We start from the raw sequence: 19,551 nt of genomic DNA, 5'->3' as shown, positions 1-19,551 counted from the left end.
CCGGGTTCTGAGCCTTGTCAGGAGTTCGTCGTTCGTTCCCTGGTATTGGTGAGTGATCTTATTGAGGTATTTCGTCTGTTCGGATTTACTCTTTTCCGGGTCCATAAGACATCGAGGAGATTCCACGTTTTGGCTAGACCGCATTGTGCCTGCATGTTGTCGCATACCTTCTCCAATTGGTGTTTGGTTAATTGGTTAGCGTATTCCTCGATTTCCATGTTGATTTGCACGATGCGCAAGCGGAGTGAACGGTTTAGCTTATTCCTTTTCCAGCGGGTTTGAATGCTCTTTTTAGTTTCCCACAAGTGTAGGAGGCGGCTATGCACTTCGAACAGACCATCGTCTTCAGGGACTTCCCTCATGGCGCGTTTCACGCAATCTCTGAGTTCCCTGATCCAGGCGTCGAGATCGCTTATATGCTCGGTTGCGGTTGTATCTCGAATCTGGCGGAAGCGGTCCTATTCCGTGAGAGAGACGCGTTTGCCCTTCTTGCGGGGCGGACCCGTCTGAATGTGGATTTTTTATAATATAATGACCGCTACAGAGGGTTTCCCGGGTATTAGTTCAATCATAGTAGGAAGAAGCTTTTTCCTGTTGCATCGGAGCACATTGCACTAATTATTAGGTGCCATGTTCGCGCACATCGCATCGTCCCATGGTCGCATTTTAAATTATATAGCATGTGTGCCACGTGCAATTTCCTTTCGTTCAACTCTATGGACAGTTAGCACCTCAAGAAGTTGTATTACACTGCATTGTCTTTCAGGATCTGCCCACATTTTCGTAATCCATAGTTTTCCGATCCAATATTTATTCCCAATATATTCAGTTATATACCTCATACCTCCAAAGGGCGTGCATCCCTTTTCTAATGCTATCACATTAAAAATGCTTCCCGTACTAATTACGCACGTGTCTCTGCCAATGAGAGGCAAGAGCAAAGCAACATGATCTTTGTATGCGCTTGTACTTTGTACACGCGTCTGCGCCACATAGGATTTGCGCATGCGCGCTGCAGTGTTATTATAGTGATGAAAGGCTGCGCTAGCTTTACAGTACGAGCTTATTTGCCCTACTTAGGCCATTCATTCACATAACCACCTTGATGTCTCAGAAGTACCAGGAATCAATACTCACTGTTTTTATTGAGATTAAAAAAAAAGAAAGAGACGTATTCACCTTCTTCTGCTGACGGCTACTCTTTTTCTCATAGCGAAAACAACAATATTAAGAAATATGTAGCCAAATTAAAAGAAATCACATTATACGGCGAGAAATCCACAGCGCAGGCCTATACGCCCATGAACATACTAATATAAAAGTCAAATGAAGTTTCACCACAATGAGTTTGTAAACAGTCAAAAACACACAAACGGCCGTGATGTAGACTTCGATGAGCATATGAACAGATTAGGAATTACACAGGGCTAAAATATTGCACGCACAGAATACTAAAGAATATAACAATAACTTTACAAGCATTATTAAATGCAAATAATAGAAGCACGTTTTAGTGACATTGTGGGATTATTCAGTGCCATATCTAGTACTTGTTACGGTTGCCTGTTTCTTCATAAATATGTTGAAGTACGTTCAATGCTTTTCGCCGTGCGATTTTCGATGACCAAGGGCCCAGCAACATGGCAAGTGAGAAAGGCCGGTATGGATCAATGGAATGTAGCTCTTGGTCTAGCTGCCGTCTTTGCAACTCGTATATGGGACATTCAACGAGTAGATAACAAACATCATCATCGTCGTTGCCACAGGAGAAAGTCGGGGAAAGATCCCGTTTTCCCTTCTGACGTGCTTTTTTCCTGGAGATCAAGAGATCTTTCTTTCTTTTTGGATAACATGGTCAAGCAGGTTTCGAAGCATGAGACGGGCAGGTTTTGTCGGAAAGAGCTTCCTGCATTGACGACTGCGTGGTTGTTGAAGTTCCTAAACTTCCCATCTTGGCCGCATTATATAGAAATCTGCGTCGTAGCTTTCGACTAGCCAACAAACGTCTGGCCCTCGTTCAAAGAAGAGCTGAAGTCTTACGAGTTAGTCAAGGATGATTTAGAAAAATGAGCGTTACCGCTTTCTTCAACCTCATTGACACGAACACCCACACTTTCCTCAAATTGTTGAAAGCACCACGTACAGGGTTCGTAGTTCTGGTTAATCTGAGAAGAACAAGCCTTAGTCATTGCTAAATTTGCGGAAATTTTCAATGCGTGCATGCGATGTAATGAATCGTCTGCTCAGTTCCTGGCTCAAATTCGAGGCCTGACATCTATTTGCGAATTTGGGAATTTTCTTCATTGAGCTGTCGCCGGATGGCATTCACTGCGCCCTGCATCGCTATGGTATTCAGCGTGTCCTTTTCAGGTAAGATGAGAAGCCAAATATTTTGAGAGGGCCGTAGAGTGGGATTTGGTAATGGGCTGCGGTCATGGAGGCCACAGTGGATGTTCTGCGTCCGCGTTAAGCAGGGAACCAATACTACACGATTTCAAAAGACCTCAGGTTATGAAAGTATCAGCGTACATGAGCGATCTTGCAGAAAACAACCCAATTTACAGTGACTGTTTGTTTTGGAGTTGAAACGAGAGTTTTAGTTACCAGTAAGAAAATACCACACTACACAGCGGTGCCAGTGTGTGAGTGTGTTTTCTCGAAGCGTTACCCGCATAAAGACCTTCGAGCCCTTCTGAGGCAATAATTAAAAAGGTATAATGATTCGTCGGCACACACTTAATACTACCGGTACCTTGGCCAAAGTGCCCGTCTATCGCTTCCCTCACTTCAGTTAAATTTGATCTCGGTTCTACTCGTAGTTCTCCAATGTGTGGGGCATAAATTCTGCCTGGTATGCATGACGCGCCTGTGAAGCTCAAAATTATTTGTATACGAAATTTATGCAAAGCATAAACACGGTATCTTATTTATTTCAATGAACCCACCTGAGGAACAACTATGAACGTCGTATCACGCATCAAAACTGGAAACAAAAAAACAAGGGTTCAATAATTATTTTTTACCCTTTATCTGGACGAAAAATATGAAAACGTTGTCATTGATTGCATTTACCTCAACTGCCATTTCCACAAAAATATACATTCTGGAATGTCCTGTAATGTTGGGGTATTGGAGCCCGCCGTGGTTGCAAAGTGGCTATGGTGTTGGGCTGCTGAGCACGAGGTCGCGGGATCGAATCCCGGCCACGGCAGCCGTATTTTGATGGGGGCGAAAGCAGCCTTGTACTTAGATTTAGGTGCACGTTAAGGAAACCTAGGTGGTCGTGGTTTCCGGAGTCCTCCACTACGCCGTGCCTTATAATCAGAAAGTGGTTTGGCACGTAAAACCCCATAGTTTAATTATTTTTAATTGGGATATTGGCAAGCACCGTTTACAGCCGCCGTACGACACTTCCTGGCAACTGATTAGTAATTTCTTTCCCGAAGCCTGTAGATATTTTGCACATGTTTAACTTCTCTTCGAGTTTTAAGATGGTCATCGACACATTCTAGCTAAATTTTATTTTGTTTGAATTGGTGTTTCTGCCACAGGAATGGTGTGAATTCGACGTCGCTCATAAGACCAATTCAAAACGTTCCTGAGCGCGTATATACGTATTTCGTTTCCAAGGAGCCTATTACTTTACTCACTCTCATCTTTGCCTGCGCATCAACCAACACCGGGCACTTCCTCTGACCAATTCTTAAGAATCTGAGTCGCTTATTTCACTGAGGACGCCACGCATGCTTCGTTTGCAGCTTGAAAAAAAAAGGACAACAAAGAAACACTGCCCAATTTTTTTTGCAGCGCTTCTAATTATGCCATAAAAGTGTTTTTTAATTGCCACACATTTTACTAAAGAAGCCCCCGACTTCTCCTATCTGTAAAGTTGGTGTAACATCGAGTGCGCTGGGGACATGGGGAAACGTAGGTTATAACTTCAGCTCACACTTTTGGACACTTGTTTAGGAATTCGTTCGTAAAAGGCGCGTATCCTTCAGAGGTATTTCACTGCGAAAACAATTTGGCTGCAGTGGTGAGCTCCAGTTCGCTCCATGATAGAGTTCATAAGTGCGACTGAGCGAGGACGCAGAAAGAAACAGATGCAGAGAGAAGCGCTTTCTCTGTGTTTCTGTCTCTTTCTACGTACTCGCTCACTCGCGCTTTTCGACTCTAACCAACTAGCCAGCCAACGTGTTCAGTGTGGTTAATTTTGATTTTGGTGGCAAATGTGTATACATGGCAGCGTGCTCAATTTTGCGCCGCTCGTAAAATACATAACTTCTCCGGGGTTCTCGTAAGCTTAATAAACTGCAAATGGTGCATTTAACCCACCCGTGTGGAACTTTGGCAAAACATCAGCCATATTGTTGGCGTTATTTCTGCAATTATGCAGAGTAAATGTTGTATAGTTCACCAAGGTCACCGGAGAAGCATACTGCGAAATTCTCATCATACGTGAAAATGGCGAAAAAGGATTGAGTAATTTTTTATAACACCTCTACTTAAGTCATGTACTTGAATGCTTTTCCACACTTTGAATTTCCCTGTTTTCATTTGACATCGTACCTTGTACAGTTCATTAAGACATTTGGAAGACAATGCGAAAAACGCCAGCTTGAATAAGCAACGTTCTACAAGGAGTGTTAGTGACGAGCGAAACCTTTTGTATCTTTGTATGTTTTAGCATAATGCTTTCTACTTCAACCAAATATAAACACCATGCTTCGCATAATTCACCCAAGAAACCGGTGAATAAGCAATGACACGCCAAGTGTAGCGCTTAAAAGTGGGCAAGGTCAGTATTCAGTAAATCTTTTGGTGAGAAGTAATTAACACACACACTTGAAACATTCCATGCACGTCACCGTTTGAGTAGCCCGTATTTCCGCCAAATATAAATTGTATTCCCTTTTTGGTAATCAAAGCGAAGCGGATCAACTTTTAAAGTTTTTTATACCTCGTCTCTAAACGGGCAAAAATGATAGTGGTAGTGGTAGTGGTAGTCACTTGAAAATGTGGCTGCCTAGTATCCTTGACATTTTTCGCATTTCACATTTAGAAGTGGTACAGCTTTTACAAAAAAATTCTGAAAACTGTCATATAACGTTCAGAGCACAAATAGTCTCAATAACAGCTTCTATGTAGACGTTGGCAACGTCGCGAGGGTGGTTCATGTGTGGATCGTGCAATCATGCAAGCGAAGTGTGATGCCTTAGATTCGGTGATAGCTGGTACAAAAGTAACCGTGAAGGACATTTTCAACGGGCTCACGTAAGGCCCAGATGAAAACTTCCAAAATGCAACCACTGAAAGAAATGAAGGTGCGTTGTTTATATGAACTGCCTGAAAATCACCATCTTGTTCATTTTTCTTTAATTGGGGAAGACCGTACGTAATATCAGCGCTGTACACTGCTTTGTATAATAGCGCCTGATACACGTTTGCTGGTCATTTAAAGCAGGATTGCTCATTGTGCAATCTTGCTTTAAGTGTAACTACGTTTGCAACAATGCGCAAGAGCCTACGGCAATAGTGTGTAGACGCGTAATGGTAGAGCATTCAATATATAAGAAATATTTAGGTTTTATCATAGTAGTGTCGTGTGCGTATCATGGCCACGCATGCTTATATCGCCTTTCCGTTTCTCTACCACGGTTGCGCTTTAAAACCACGGCGCTGCAAGTTTGCTTTCCTTTCCTTCCCTCTTCTCCGCCCTTAAACTGGCTCTCTTAACTACTACACGCAGAGACAAAGAAACAGCACGCGCATGCGATCGCATAGATGAGATGAATACATATATATAGAAAAGCATCAGTCATAGCTCTCGAAGTATAATATAATGTAATATAGAATAGCTCTCGAAGATAGGTATTCCGGTGGCTAGCTTCCCACGCTATGCGTGCCGTCCTCGCACCTGTTAAAGCTTTTCCTAGACGCTAGAACTATACTATTCCTACGCAACCTTGAGCGATCGGAAAGCGCGTTTTCCACGCCTGGCCGGCGGAGAGGGGAGGCTTCGTTCCGGCCGCGAAGCTCTCCACATCCCCGTAAGGAGCCTGGTGGTGGTCTCGTGCTGACGACGCCCTCTCGGTGAGCGCATATTTCCCCCCTCATCTTTTAAGAGATTCAATACATACAAGCATTTGTCTCGCAAACCAGATTTATTTCAAGGGAATTTTCCACGTCTCAATTATTTCTCTCGTCGTATTCGAGTGCTCATTGCCGTGTTATAGTTTGTTAACGAAGCTTCCCCTCAAGTCTCAATATTGTAAGGCAGTTTGTCGTGTGCGTATCATGGCCACGCATGCTTATATCGCCTTTCCGTTTCTCTACCACGGTTGCGCCTTAAAACCACGGCGCTGCAAGTTTGCTTTCTTTTCCTTCCCTCTTCTCCGCCCTTAAACTGGCTCCCTTAACTACTACACGCAGAGGCAAGAAACAGCGCGCGCTTTAGATCCTATAGATGAGATGAATATTTACAATTATTATTAGGGTTAGAATTATATTCGAGTGCTGATTGCCGTGTTATAGTTTGTTAACGAAGCTTCCCCTCAAGTCTAAATACTTTAAGGCAGTTTTCCTAGTCTCTAAAGCCGCTCGAGTTCACGCTGCTCCTCTGGCGGCCATTTTTCCAAGAAATTATGCCTTCCAACGACTCAGAATGTGTGAACTGGTTTCAAAGCTTTTCGAACGAGTCGCCTGCTGGTGTCGGCGTTTGCTTTCGTCTATGCATTTCGCCGTAGTGATAGGAAGGGAAGCAAGCCGTAGCAGGATCTGTCCACACAAGCATGCTGCGATCACTCGCACACTTACAGTCCGGTGCTTATTAGCGAACCCGGGTGTGTAGTATGAATCCGGAGTCACCTACTGCGGTGCGCCTGATAATTATGTCATGTTTTTACTCGTACGCCTCAGAATTTAATAATTAATTTGTTTGTTTGTTTGTTTGTATGGCGCTCCTACCGCAAATATTCAACACGAAGTGTCGCTCAAGTTCGTCTGTTCGACTGCGTGAATTTGCATTACCATGGAGCGAAAAATTGTGCACCCAACTATAACTGATCAATTATGCAACTGTTTGGTCATTTATTAGTGTGTGTAGTTGCCGCCCAATCATGCATTACCTTAAGTAAACGCAGTAATGTTTATTTGGGGCATTACAGGCCACGTTTATTTAATTTTTTAAGATATATGTATGAATACCCTGTCCCTTTCCACATAAGTATGAGGCTCGGAGCAGGAGCTATAGCGCTTGAAAGTAACCGCTGGCTTGACGAACCAACCGACTGAGCTACCTTTCCGGGCAACATTGAAGGATCACGAGTTCAAATCACAAGTTATGTTCCTTTTTTTTTCCCTTTCTTTTTTTTCTTTTTTTGAATGTCTTTTCCTTCATTTTATCACTGTACGGAAACCCTCCTAAAAGAAAAAATCATATATCCTCAATTATGTGTGGCCACACATGTGCAGGTCATAAATACCAGGTTCTCTAGCCGAGTGCCATCCATGCGGTATAACCGAGCTCAGATTGGCCCACCTTGACTGATCAAATTGGGCATCACTGTAGGTTAAATGAGGCGTACAACTCCTGCGGGACCCGCCGTGGTTGCTCAGTGGTCATGGTGTTAGACTGCTGAGCACGAGGTCGCGGGATCGGACCCCGGCCACGGCGGCCGCATTTCGATGGGGGCGAAATGCGAAAACACCCGTGTACTTAGAATTTGGTGCACGTTAAAGAACCCCAGGTGGTCGAAATTTTCGGAGTCCTCCACTAAGGCGTGCATAATCAGAAAGTGGTTTTGTCACGCAAAACCCCATTCTCCAATTTTTAATTTAACTCCTATGGGGACAGTAGAGTATCCGTCTCCAGTGCAAAAGGACCGTGATTCAAATCCCGGTGCAGCGCAATTCTCCATCGGAAAATACAAAAAAAACGTGTGTTGAGAAAATTGCACAAACAGGCCTGGAGTGCGGCCTGATCCCGGTGACCAGAACCGGTAACGCACTCTCTCACCAGAGCAGGATTGGCCACCCTGGTGCAGTACTGGGCCACAACCTCCTATATGAATACAACAATCAAACCCCGGCCCTCAGTCCCCAGCAGCCGCGAAGCAACTGACCACGGCGGCGGTCAGATCTGTGACGCTGCAGAGGGTGCTAAGAATACCTGGCTCCGGACAAGCCGCCATTGGAATCTGAACCTGGCAACGTTTAACGTTAGAACACTATCTAGCGAGGCGAGTCTAGCAGTGTTATTGGAGGAATTAGAGGGTAGTAAATGGGATATAATAGGGCTCAGTGAGGTTAGGAGGACAAAAGAAGCATATACAGTGCTAAAAAGCGGGCATGTACTGTGTTACCGGGGCTTAGCAGAGAGACGAGAACTAGGAGTCGGATTCCTGATTAATAAGGAAATAGCTGGTAACATACAGGAATTCTATAGCATTAACGAGAGGGTGGCAGGTCTTGTTGTGAACCTTAATAAGAGGTACAAATTGAAGGTGGTACAAGTCTATGCCCCTACATGCAGTCATGATGACCAGGAAGTCGAAAGCTTTTATGAAGACGTGGAATCGGCGATGGGTAAAGTCAAAACAAAATACACTATACTGATGGGCGACTTCAATGCCAGGGTAGGCAAGAAGCAGGCTGGAGACAAGTCAGTGGGGGAATATGGCATAGGCTCTAGGAATAGCAGAGGAGAATTATTAGTAGAGTTTGCAGAACAGAATAATATGCGGATAATGAACACCTTTTTCCGCAAGCGGGTTAGTCGAAAGTGGACGTGGAGGAGCCCGAATGGTGAGACTAGAAATGAAATCGACTTCATACTCTGCGCGAACCCTGGCATCATACAAGATGTAGACGTGCTCGGCAAGGTACGCTGCAGTGACCATAGAATGGTAAGAACTCGAATTAGCCTAGACTTGAGGAGGGAACGGAAGAAACTGGTACACAAGAAGCCAATCAATGAGTTAGCGGTACGAGGGAAACTAGAGGAATTCCGGATCAAGCTACAGAACAGGTACTCGGCTTTAACTCAGGAAGAGGACCTTAGTGTTGCAGCAATGCACGACAATCTCATGGGCATCATTAAGGAGTGCGCAATAGAAGTCGGTGGTAACGCCGTTATACAGGAAACCAGTAAGCTATCGCAGGAGACGAAAGATCAGATCAAGAAACGCCAATGTATGAAAGCCTCTAACCCTACAGCTGGAATAGAACTGGCAGAACTTTCTAAGTTAATCAACAAGCGTAAGACAGCGGACATCAGAAACTATAATATGGATAGAATTGAACAGGCTCTCAGGAACGGAGGAAGCCTAAAAACCGTGAAGAAGAAACTAGGAATAGGCAAGAATCAGACGTGTGCGTTAAGAGACAAAGCCGGCAATATCGTTACCAATATGGATGAGATAGTTCAAGTGGCTGAGGAGTTCTATAGAGATTTATACAGTACCAGTGGTACCCACGACGATAGTGGAAGAGAGAATAGCCTAGAGGAATTCGAAATCCCACAGGTAACGCCAGAAGAAGTAAAGAAAGCCTTAGGAGCTATGCAAAGGGGGAAGGCAGCTGGGGCGGATCAGGTAACAGCAGATTTGTTGAAGGATGGTGGTCACATTATTCTAGAGAAACTGGCCACCCTGTATACGCAATGCCTCATAACCTCCAGCGTACCGGAATCTTGGAAGAACGCTAACATAATCCTAATCCATAAGAAAGGGGACGCCAAAGACTTGAAAAATTATAGACCGATCAGCTTACTGTCCGTTGCCTACAAAGTATTTACTAAGGTAATCGCAAATAGAATCAGGAACACCTTAGACTTCTGTCAACCAAAGGACCAGGCCGGATTCCGTAAAGGCTACTCAACAATAGACCATATTCACACTGTCAATCAAGTGATAGAGAAATGTGCAGAATATAACCAACCCTTATATATAGCTTTCACTGATTACGAGAAAGCGTTTGATTCAGTCGAAACCTCAGCAGTCATGGAGGCATTACGGAATCAGGGTGTAGATGAGCCATATGTAAAAATACTGGAAGATATCTATAGCGGCTCCACAGCCACCGTAGTCCTCCACAAAGAAAGTAACAAAATCCCTATAAAGAAAGGCGTCAGACAGGGAGATACGATATCTCCAATGCTATTCACAGCATGTTTACAGGAGGTATTCAGAGGCCTGGAGTGGGAAGAATTGGGGATAAAAGTTGATGGAGAATACCTTAGCAACTTGCGATTCGCTGATGATATTGCCTTGCTTAGTAACTCAGGAGACCAATTGCAATGCATGCTCACTGACCTGGAGAGGCAAAGCAGAAGGGTGGGTCTGAAAATTAATTTGCAGAAAACTAAAGTATTGTTTAACAGTCTCGGAAGAGAACAGCAGTTTACGATAGGTAGCGAAGCACTGGAAGTGGTAAGGGAATACATCTACTTAGGGCAGGTAGTGACCACGGATCCGGATCATGAGACTGAAATAACCAGAAGAATAAGAATGGGCTGGGGTGCGTTTGGCAGGCATTCTCAAATCATGAACAGCAGGTTGCCACTATCCCTCAAAAGGAAAGTGTATAACAGCTGTGTGTTACCAGTACTCACATATGGGGCAGAAACCTGGAAGCTTACGAAAAGGGTTCTCCTGAAATTGAGGACGACGCAACGAGCTATGGACAGAAGAATGATGGGTGTAACGTTAAGGGATAAGAAAAGAGCAGATTGGGTGAGGCAACAAACGTGGGTAAACGACATCTTAGTTGAAATCAAGAAAAAGAAATGGGCATGGGCAGGACATGTAATGAGGAGGGAAGATAACCGATGGTCATTAAGGGTTACACACTGGATTCCAAGGGAAGGGAAGCGTAGCAGGGGGCAGCAGAAAGTTAGGTGGGCGGATGAAATTAAGATGCTTGCAGGGACAACATGGCTACAATTAGTACATGACCGGGGTAGTTGGAGAAGTATGGGAGAGGCCTTTGCCCTGCAGTGGGCGTAACTAGGCTGATGATGATGATGATGATATAAATAACGATTAGTTGTTGTTCAGGAAGTTACAGCACAGTCTTCTCCATCGGGTATGTGTGTCCGCAGCCTCTTTCATTGCCTGATCCCAGATATTGTTGCAGTCAAGGTATTGCTACGCAACAGCCGCCACAGTGTGGCTGCACTGAGGAGAAAGACGATGACGTGGACCCGCTTGATATAGCGTCGCAATTTTGGCCTCCCGTTAGCTTCCTTGTAAATATATTGTATATAAATTAGGCTCCAGCTACACGTAACATTATTTGGTGGAGGTGGGCGTTCCCCGTACGCATCATAGAGCTTCGCAGCGGTCGCCACGGCGACAGTGCAACTTCGGCTCCTGCTGGCGGCACTTCATCTACGCAACCGCCTCTGCCTGCAGCCCCGACCTGCGTCGCCGTTTCATCCCCCGGGATCCAGGTGTTTTCAACGGAGTCAGCAGTCCTGATGTTGACGACTGGCTCCGCTTATACGAACATGTCAGCACCAGTCATAGGTGGGATCCGACTATTATGCTTGCGAACGTTCTTTTCTACCTCGACGGAGGTCCACTTGCATGGTTCCAGACTCACGACGAGGAGATCTCGAGCTGGGATCTTTTCAAAGAGGAGCTCCGCGACCTTTTTGGCAATCCCTTCGGTCAGCAAGTGAATGCCAAGAAAGCCCTTGCCATTCTCGACGTCTTGGCCCTTTTTGGCATGGCTGACCCGACCACGTCTGAGGACGATCAGGTTAATCACGTCCTCAAAGGCATTGCTGACGACACCTTCAATTTGCTGGTGTTTACGAACGTCACCAGCATCGATGCGATCCTCATGGAGTGCCGCCGTCTTCAGCATGCTAAAAGCCGCCGGGTATCCAAGCACATCACGCGACTTCCCAATACAGCTGCTACGCCATCCTGTGACGACCTCTTTCACCAGCCGTCGCGATGTGACAACTTGACCCGCATCATTCGTTGTCAGGTCGAAGCGGCAGAACAGGCGGTCCCTTCATTTCCGTCACCTGATCATTCTCCGGTGATGATCTCCTTGATCCAGGCCATCGTCCGTCAAGAGTTGTCCAACGTCAGCCTGCAATCCATTCGTTCTATAGGCTCGGAACCTCCTTCTCCACGCACGTCCCCACCGCGCTATTCTTACTCCTCTTATGAACAGCGCAACCCCTCCGAATGGCGACGCTAGGTGTCAATATCAAGCGGGCCCACGTCGTCTCCTTTCTCCTCAGTGCAGCCACACTGTGGCGGCTGTTTTGTAGCATCACCCCCGGCAGTAGAAGCACCGCCCCAGTGCTTAATCTACACATCCGCAGTGAAAGGTGTGTGGCATGGCTTTAGTCTCGCCACGTCAATGATGTCACTTAGCCGACGATGATGCTGAGAGGTTGGCGGGGATGACTTCATACGTGACATCGATCACTTGTCGCACCACACGGTATGGGCCAGTGTAGCGCGACAGGAACTTTTCGGAAAGGCCCACACGTCAAATGGGTGACCAGAGAAGCACCAGATAATCCGGAGTAAAGTGCAGTTGCGATGGTGGCAATCATAGAGGGCGTCTCTGATGTTCCTGCGAGGCCTCGAGATGGGTGCGGGTGAGCTGGCGCGCGTGGTCGGCGTGTGCGATCTCGTCACGGGCGTATTCAGTGGCTGAAAGTGTGGCAGAGGGCAACAAAGTGTCTAAGGGCAACGCGGGTTCTCGGCCATATAGGAGATAGAATGGTGAATAGCCGGCGGTATCGTGACGCGATGAATTATACGCGAACGGTAAGCGAACATACGGTAAGCGAAGATCCCAGTCGTGGTGGTTGGTCGCAACGTACTTCGAAAGCATGTCGGTGATGGTCCGGTTGAGGTGCTCCGTGAGGCCGTTGGTCTGTGGGTGGTTGGACGTGCTGAACTTGTGCTTTGTCGAGCAGGAGCGGAGGATGTCCTCGACGACTGCCGACAAAAAGCTGCGGCCACGGTCAGTGAGTAATTGGCGCGGAGCACCGTGCACTAAAATGATGTCATAGAGCAGAAAGTCAGCAACGTCAGTGGCACAACTTGTCGGGAGTGCTCGGGTGATTGCGTACCGCGTAGCATAATCAATAGCGAGGGCGACCCATTTATTTCCGGCGCCCGAGAGAGGAAAAGGTCCAACAAGGTCTAGACCAACACGGAAAAAGGGTTCCGGTGGGATGTCGATCGGCTGGAGACATGCAGCTGGAGTTGTGGAGGGCTTCTTCCGGCGCTGACAGGGCTCACAAGCGGCAACGTAACCGCATGGAGCGGGCCAGACCCGGCCAAAAGAATCGACGGCGTACACAGTCGTATGTGTGCGAGACGCCCAGGTGTCCAGCCAAGGGAGCGTCGTGAAGTTGTTAAAGGACAGTCGAACGCAGGTGTGATAGAATTACGAGCAGAAGGTCCAGGCCATGTGGATCGAGACTGCGGCGGTGTAATGTCCCCTCTTTAGGAGAAACGACCGGAGAGAGGCGTCGCCAGGCGTTGACTGCAGATGGTCGATGAAGGCTCGGAATGAAGGATCGCGGCGTTGCTCGTTGCCGATTTCAAACAACTGGGACACAGAAAAAACGCAAGCGATGGCGTCCGCATCAGCCGGTTCGTCGACGAGGTAGCGGGACACACAATCGGCATCCTTGTGCAAGCGTCCCGTCTTACATACCACAGAGAAGGTATATTCTTGCAGGCGTAACGCCCAGCGAGTCAGTCGTCCCGTGGGGTCCTTGAGCGAGGAGAGCCAACAGAGCACGTGGGGATCAGTGATGACACAGAAGGGGCGTCCGTACAAGCATGGACGAAATTCTCAACAGCCCCCATAGGAGCGAGGCACTCGTGCTCTGTGATTGAATAATTGCGCTCGGCGTTTGATAGAAGTCAGCTGGCATAGGCTATAACGCGATCTTGTCCACGTTGGCGTTTTGCTAACACTGCTCCTATGCCGCGACCACTGGCATCAGTTCGAACTTCCGTTGAGACGTCAAAGTGGGCCAGAATTGGAGGCGTGGTAAGGAGAGTAGTGAACTGCGAAAAAGATGCGGCATTGTCAGGTCCGCAAGAAAATAGGGCGTCTTTATTCAAGAGGTCGGTAAAGGGACGTGCGATGGTCGCAAAATCCTTCACAAAGCGTCGAAAATAAGAACACAGCCCTACGAAACAACGAACGTCCTTGGTAGACTTCGGAACAGGAAAGTTCGTAACGGAGCGAATTTAGTCCGGATCAGGCCGCACGCCTCTGGCGTTCACAAGGTGTCCAAGGACGGTGATTTGGCGGCGAGCGAAGTGACATTTTGACGAGTTCAACTGGAGACCGGCGCGGCGGAACACATCAAGGATCACTGAAAGACGGTCTAGATGCGTGTCAAATGTGGGCGAATAAACGATGACGTCGTGCAGACAGCACAAACCGGTGGACCACTTGAAGCTCTGAAGCAAAGTAAACCAATCCTGGAGATTCCGCAGTGTCATTTCCTAGCTTGCGATGTACAGTAAGCCTGCCTTCAGCGCACAGAGGAGCGCAACAACACGGTCACGCATAAAAAATTTAGATACGTCAGGGCAGCTGCCTGGTATCATCTAGGAGTTGACTTAAAGCTTTTTATTTGTGATCGAATCCTGCGGAATGCTCTCTGCTCGAGATGACGAGGAAAAGTAAGTTAATGATGTGATAATTGTTCTGCAAGATAATAGGTTGTCACTCTTCACCCAATAAAAGTTATACAGGCTGCCGTAATTGAGTGCGCATACTCCATGAAACCATGACATGTGTTGAATGCAGTGGAAGAGGAGTTCCCTCTCCAACTCCGAGGGGGCGGTATTTGTGACTTCTTCTAATTACCGTAACGCACACAACGTTGAATCAGAAATATAAAGTCACGCATTGCTAGGTGAGGGGGTTTTATAACCTTAATAAAATGTTCACTCATACTTGTTTTTGACTTTTTCTCCTTTGGTTAATTTTAAATTTTGCAGGCGACATATGATTCTCAAGACCTCAAATGGACAGCATACTGTATTAGGTAAGGATTGCACTTGCGTATAACACCATGTCAACCCTTAGAGTGGCGTGTTTTGCGTTTGCATCTGTTGCAGCCATTTGAGCTAGAATAGCGTAAGTGTTAGAGAGATTTAGATTAGGGGACGCAAGCCGCAACTCAAGTGCAGGGAGACAGAAACCTTTGGGCGAACAAAAAAATACAAATTGAGCATAAGAAGTCACGTCATACTTGCGTGCGCTTTCGTCTCCTGACGAAAAAGACTCCGATTGCGCTTTGCGTTGGCGTCTGTCGCAGATACTTGCGCTGGTATATACTCTAGGCTCGGCTGCCGGATTAAAGTCTTAGTGCCTTTCCATTCTGTGAAGAAACATGCGCAGCCAAGCTGTGTAAGTGGGCCCTTTAATGGCGAACTGCGCCACTGCTGCGGGTCGGCTCGGCATTCCCCTATCTTCGAGATCGGCCCACGTATACGGAGGCTTAAAGCCTGCTTCAGCTCCGCTGCTGGTCGGGCCGGCCTTGCACTATTTTCGGGATCGGCCCACGTATGGGGTGTGCTTAACGCCTGCTTCACCTCTGCCGCGGGTCGGCCCTGCATTGCACTAACTCCGGGATCGGCCCACGTATGGGCAGTTGTTTGCCTACAACGACACGAAAATTTCTTTGGACGGCAGAAGTATCCATCTTTGCTAGAAAAAGAAGCGCGGCCTGCCACGTCAGGCGAGCTGCAATGAGAGGGAATTCCAGAGCTGTAGTTGCATTCTCGGCCGCTTGGCCGGGCCGAACGGCGCTAGCTGTCAGAGACGGGACGCGTCAATTTGGATGGCCGGGGGCAATCGAAGTGTGTTCCTCACGCATTTTCCCTGTCGATCCCAGACAACAGTCACCGACTGGTCGCGCTGCGGCGGATGACTTAGTTTTCGATGCACGTGCTAGACCACAGATTTCTTTCTTTTTTATTCAGCAGCCATGCTACAGGTAACCCGCCGTGGTTGCTCAGTGGCTATGGTGTTGAGCTGATGAGCACGAGGTAGCGGGATCGAATCCCGGCCACGGCGGCCGCATTTCAAGGGGAGCGATATGCGAAAACAGCCGTGCACTTAGATTTAGGGGCAAGTTAAGGAACCCCAGGTGGTCGAAATTTCCGTATCTCTCCACTACGGCGTGCCTCATAATCAGAAAGCGGCTTTGGCACGTAAAACCCCATAATTTTTTCATGCTACAGCTATTACAGCACGTTCCTTTATCCAAAGCGTTCGTTGTGGATATACACCGCAAAGTAATATATGCGTCACAATCAGAAACAGCAAGCCGCGTGCATGTCGGAGCGGCGTGCACAGTCGAACACCGCCTCCTCAACTTTCCCCCCGCGCTCTATTCGCTATCGCCGTCTTTCATCCACCGCTGCGCTCTGCGTTCCCTCTTTCATCCTTCGTTGTGCTCGTTCGTTCTGTTACGAGGGAGGCCAACGCCGACGCTCGCCTCAGAAACTACTGTCTAAGAGCTGCGCTTTAAACGTATTTACAGCGCAGCTTTTAAGCGCACCGTTCCTCTGGTGAGCGTCGGCATCGGCGTCCCTCGTAACCAAGCGGACGAGCACAGCGAAGCGCGAAAGAGCGAACGCAGAGCGCAACGATGGATGAAAGACGGCGATATAGCGAATAGAGTGCGATGGCCAAGTGGAGAAGGAAGGGTGCGATGGGGCCACGAGTCGGAAAGCGAAGGAGGATGGTATGGGGAAAGTGTGCAGAATTTCGAGCTTCTCAATAACTTGGAACATATTGTCACGAAATTTCAAACATATAGCGCTGTTAGGCTTTACTCACGCACTAAATGTTGATGTATTGACACATTTCATCTACCTAGCAAACCCACTCTCAAAGGTTAACGTTGCTGTTATTATTGGACCATTTGGCCAACAAGAGATACAATTTGCCATTGAATAGTTACCGCTTTTCAAAACGCCAGGTCCAGATGGAATCTATAGATAATTTTATAAAGCCTTTAGGTTTATATTTCTAAGAAAAGGAACCCCGATGCGCATGGTACCCAATTTACATGTGGAAAGTGAGTGGTAATCGCGCCGGGTGGTAAAAATGTCACAGCTCCAGGAGAGAGTCTGCCACTTCCTCTTCGTCTCTTCTTACGCGCCCGGTCTTGTCCAAATGCTCCTTAACATAACCCTCGCGGGCTTGGCTGTTGTTCTGTCGCTTTTTATAATGATAGCAAACTAGATGAAAAGTGCGGTTTTAAGCGGGACACGTGGACGACATCAGTTCGTAGCTGGGACGAGGACGGTGTGTCTTCAGCAGGGGCAATTTCATTATTTAAGGCACCTAATCTCCGCAATACTCCGAACAGAGGTAATTTCATAATTTAAGGCACCTAATCGTCGCAATACCCAGTAGCGCTCGGCAAAGCGTGACCGCAGTTTTTCGGACAAGCCGACACGACATGAAGTCCACAGAAGAACGAGGTTTCCGGGTGATAACTTCAGGTCCAGCGGCAATAATTGTAGCGAGTCTTCAGCGGCACTTCAGCAGTCAATCATAGGCAATCTGGCGAGCTATACAAACCTGACAAACGCATCGTGGGCGTATTGAATGCTATTTCGCAACACCGATAGTAGCAACGTGTCAATATGCAGAGTGGGATGGCGACGAAAAAGGAGGTAGGAAGGGAAGAAACCGGTGTTAACATGACGGACTCATTTGTACGTAAATGTCAAGTAGGGCAAAGTCCTATCGCGATGGTCTGCTGAAACGTACATGGACAACATCTGTGTAAGGGTGCGATTGAGTCGTTGAGTCAGTCCGTTCATCTGCGGGTGATAAGCGTTTGCGAGCTCGTGTTCGGTGAAGCAGAAACGAAGTATGCCTTCCACAACTTGGGACAGGAGTGAGCGGCCACGCTCTGTCAGCCGTTGCCTTGGTGCACCATGGGGTAGAATCACGTCTTTACATAAAAAGGCTAGTACATCCGCAGCACAGCTGGTGAGCATTGCACGTGTAAAGGCATGGCGCGTCGCATAGTAAGTGGCAACGGCTATCATTTTGTTCCCTTTTATGAATGTGCGGAAAGTGCCAAGAGGGTCCATCTCGGTATGAAAGAAAGGCGCCCTACGAACACCAATTGGAATGAAGGTGGCCAGCAGGTTGAGCATGTGGCCTCTTTCAAAGCTGGCCGGGTTCGCAAGCAGCAACTTAACGTCGCACAGAGCGCTAAAGGCCTGTTCAGAAGAAGCCACTTCGAACTCTTTCGTAAGTGCGGAAGGTGCCAAGGTGTCCGGCAGCGGGTGCGTCATGGAGAAGAACAAGAACAGTAGAACGGAGATGACGTGGCACAACTAGCAACAAAACTGGTTCATCAGAGCTGATGCTGCGTCGATAAAAAATGTCGTCACGGAGCACAAACATTCCGGTTGGGCCATCTGATTTATTTATTTATACAATACTGCGGACAAGAAGTCCAAGCAAGGTGAGCGAAAAACAAAGATGATATACACAGAAAAAATGAAACAAGTGTGTAACACGTTTTTCACCTTAATTGTTTGGTCACAAGGTAGACGATTAAGAAAAACATTTTTAACTTGATTACAATACAACTATAATTATTACACGAAATAAGAATATTTACACAAATGATATACAGCTCACGCGCGCTGGGGGTATGCTTCAGTTAATTTATTCCAGTCATCTATTGTTTGCGGAAAAAAAGTGTACCGAAAAGTGTCAGTCCTTGCGAAAATAGGTGTTACAGAATGAGGGTAGTGCTGTCGAGTGAGTCTGTTCATCAAGGGGGATACGTATTTTGCGGTGTCTAAGGCTATCCAATGATTAATTAAGTTCGAAAGAAACTCTAGTCGACTTTTCTTTCTTCGAATTTGTAGTATAGTTGAATGCCGTTATCGCTTAGTAATGCAGTGGGGGAGTCAGTAGCCTTAAACTTACTGTAAATAAATTGTGCTGCTTTTCTTTGAATTCTTTCTAGGTTCTTAATGATAATTTTTGTGTGAGGGTCCCAATCTATGGAAGCATAATCAAGCTTTGGCCTAATTAAGGAAAAGTAAGAGAGTAGTTTAACACTAGACGGAGCAGTCTTGAGTTTGTGACGCAGAAGGCATAGTTTCCGGAAAGCGGCAGAGCAGATGGTATTTATGTGCAAGTTCCATGATAAGTCACTCGTTAATGTTAAGCCTAAATATTTATAGTAAGTTACTTTCAGTGAAGGTGCCGCAGCTAAATTGTAAGTGTAGTCTAAGGGAACATTTTTGCGCGTTATGGGGAGATAGACACACTTAGTTGCATTAAGAAGCATTCCCCATTGCTCACACCATTTCAACATGTTGTCTAAGTTAGAGTTAAGGACATATTGGTCAGTAATGCAGGTAACTTCTCTAAACAAAACACGGTCATCAGCAAATAGACGCATCTGAACTGGGGTGTTAAGGACATTGACAATATCATTATTATATAGTAAAAAAGTAGAGGGCCAAGTACGCTTCCCTGCGGAACGCCAGAAGT

The sequence above is a fragment of the Dermacentor variabilis genome, chromosome 11 (genome assembly GCF_050947875.1).
Source record: "Dermacentor variabilis isolate Ectoservices chromosome 11, ASM5094787v1, whole genome shotgun sequence".
Lineage (NCBI taxonomy): Eukaryota > Metazoa > Arthropoda > Arachnida > Ixodida > Ixodidae > Dermacentor > Dermacentor variabilis.
The sequence above is the reverse complement of the archived record's forward strand: the minus strand, read 5'-3'. Positions refer to the sequence as shown.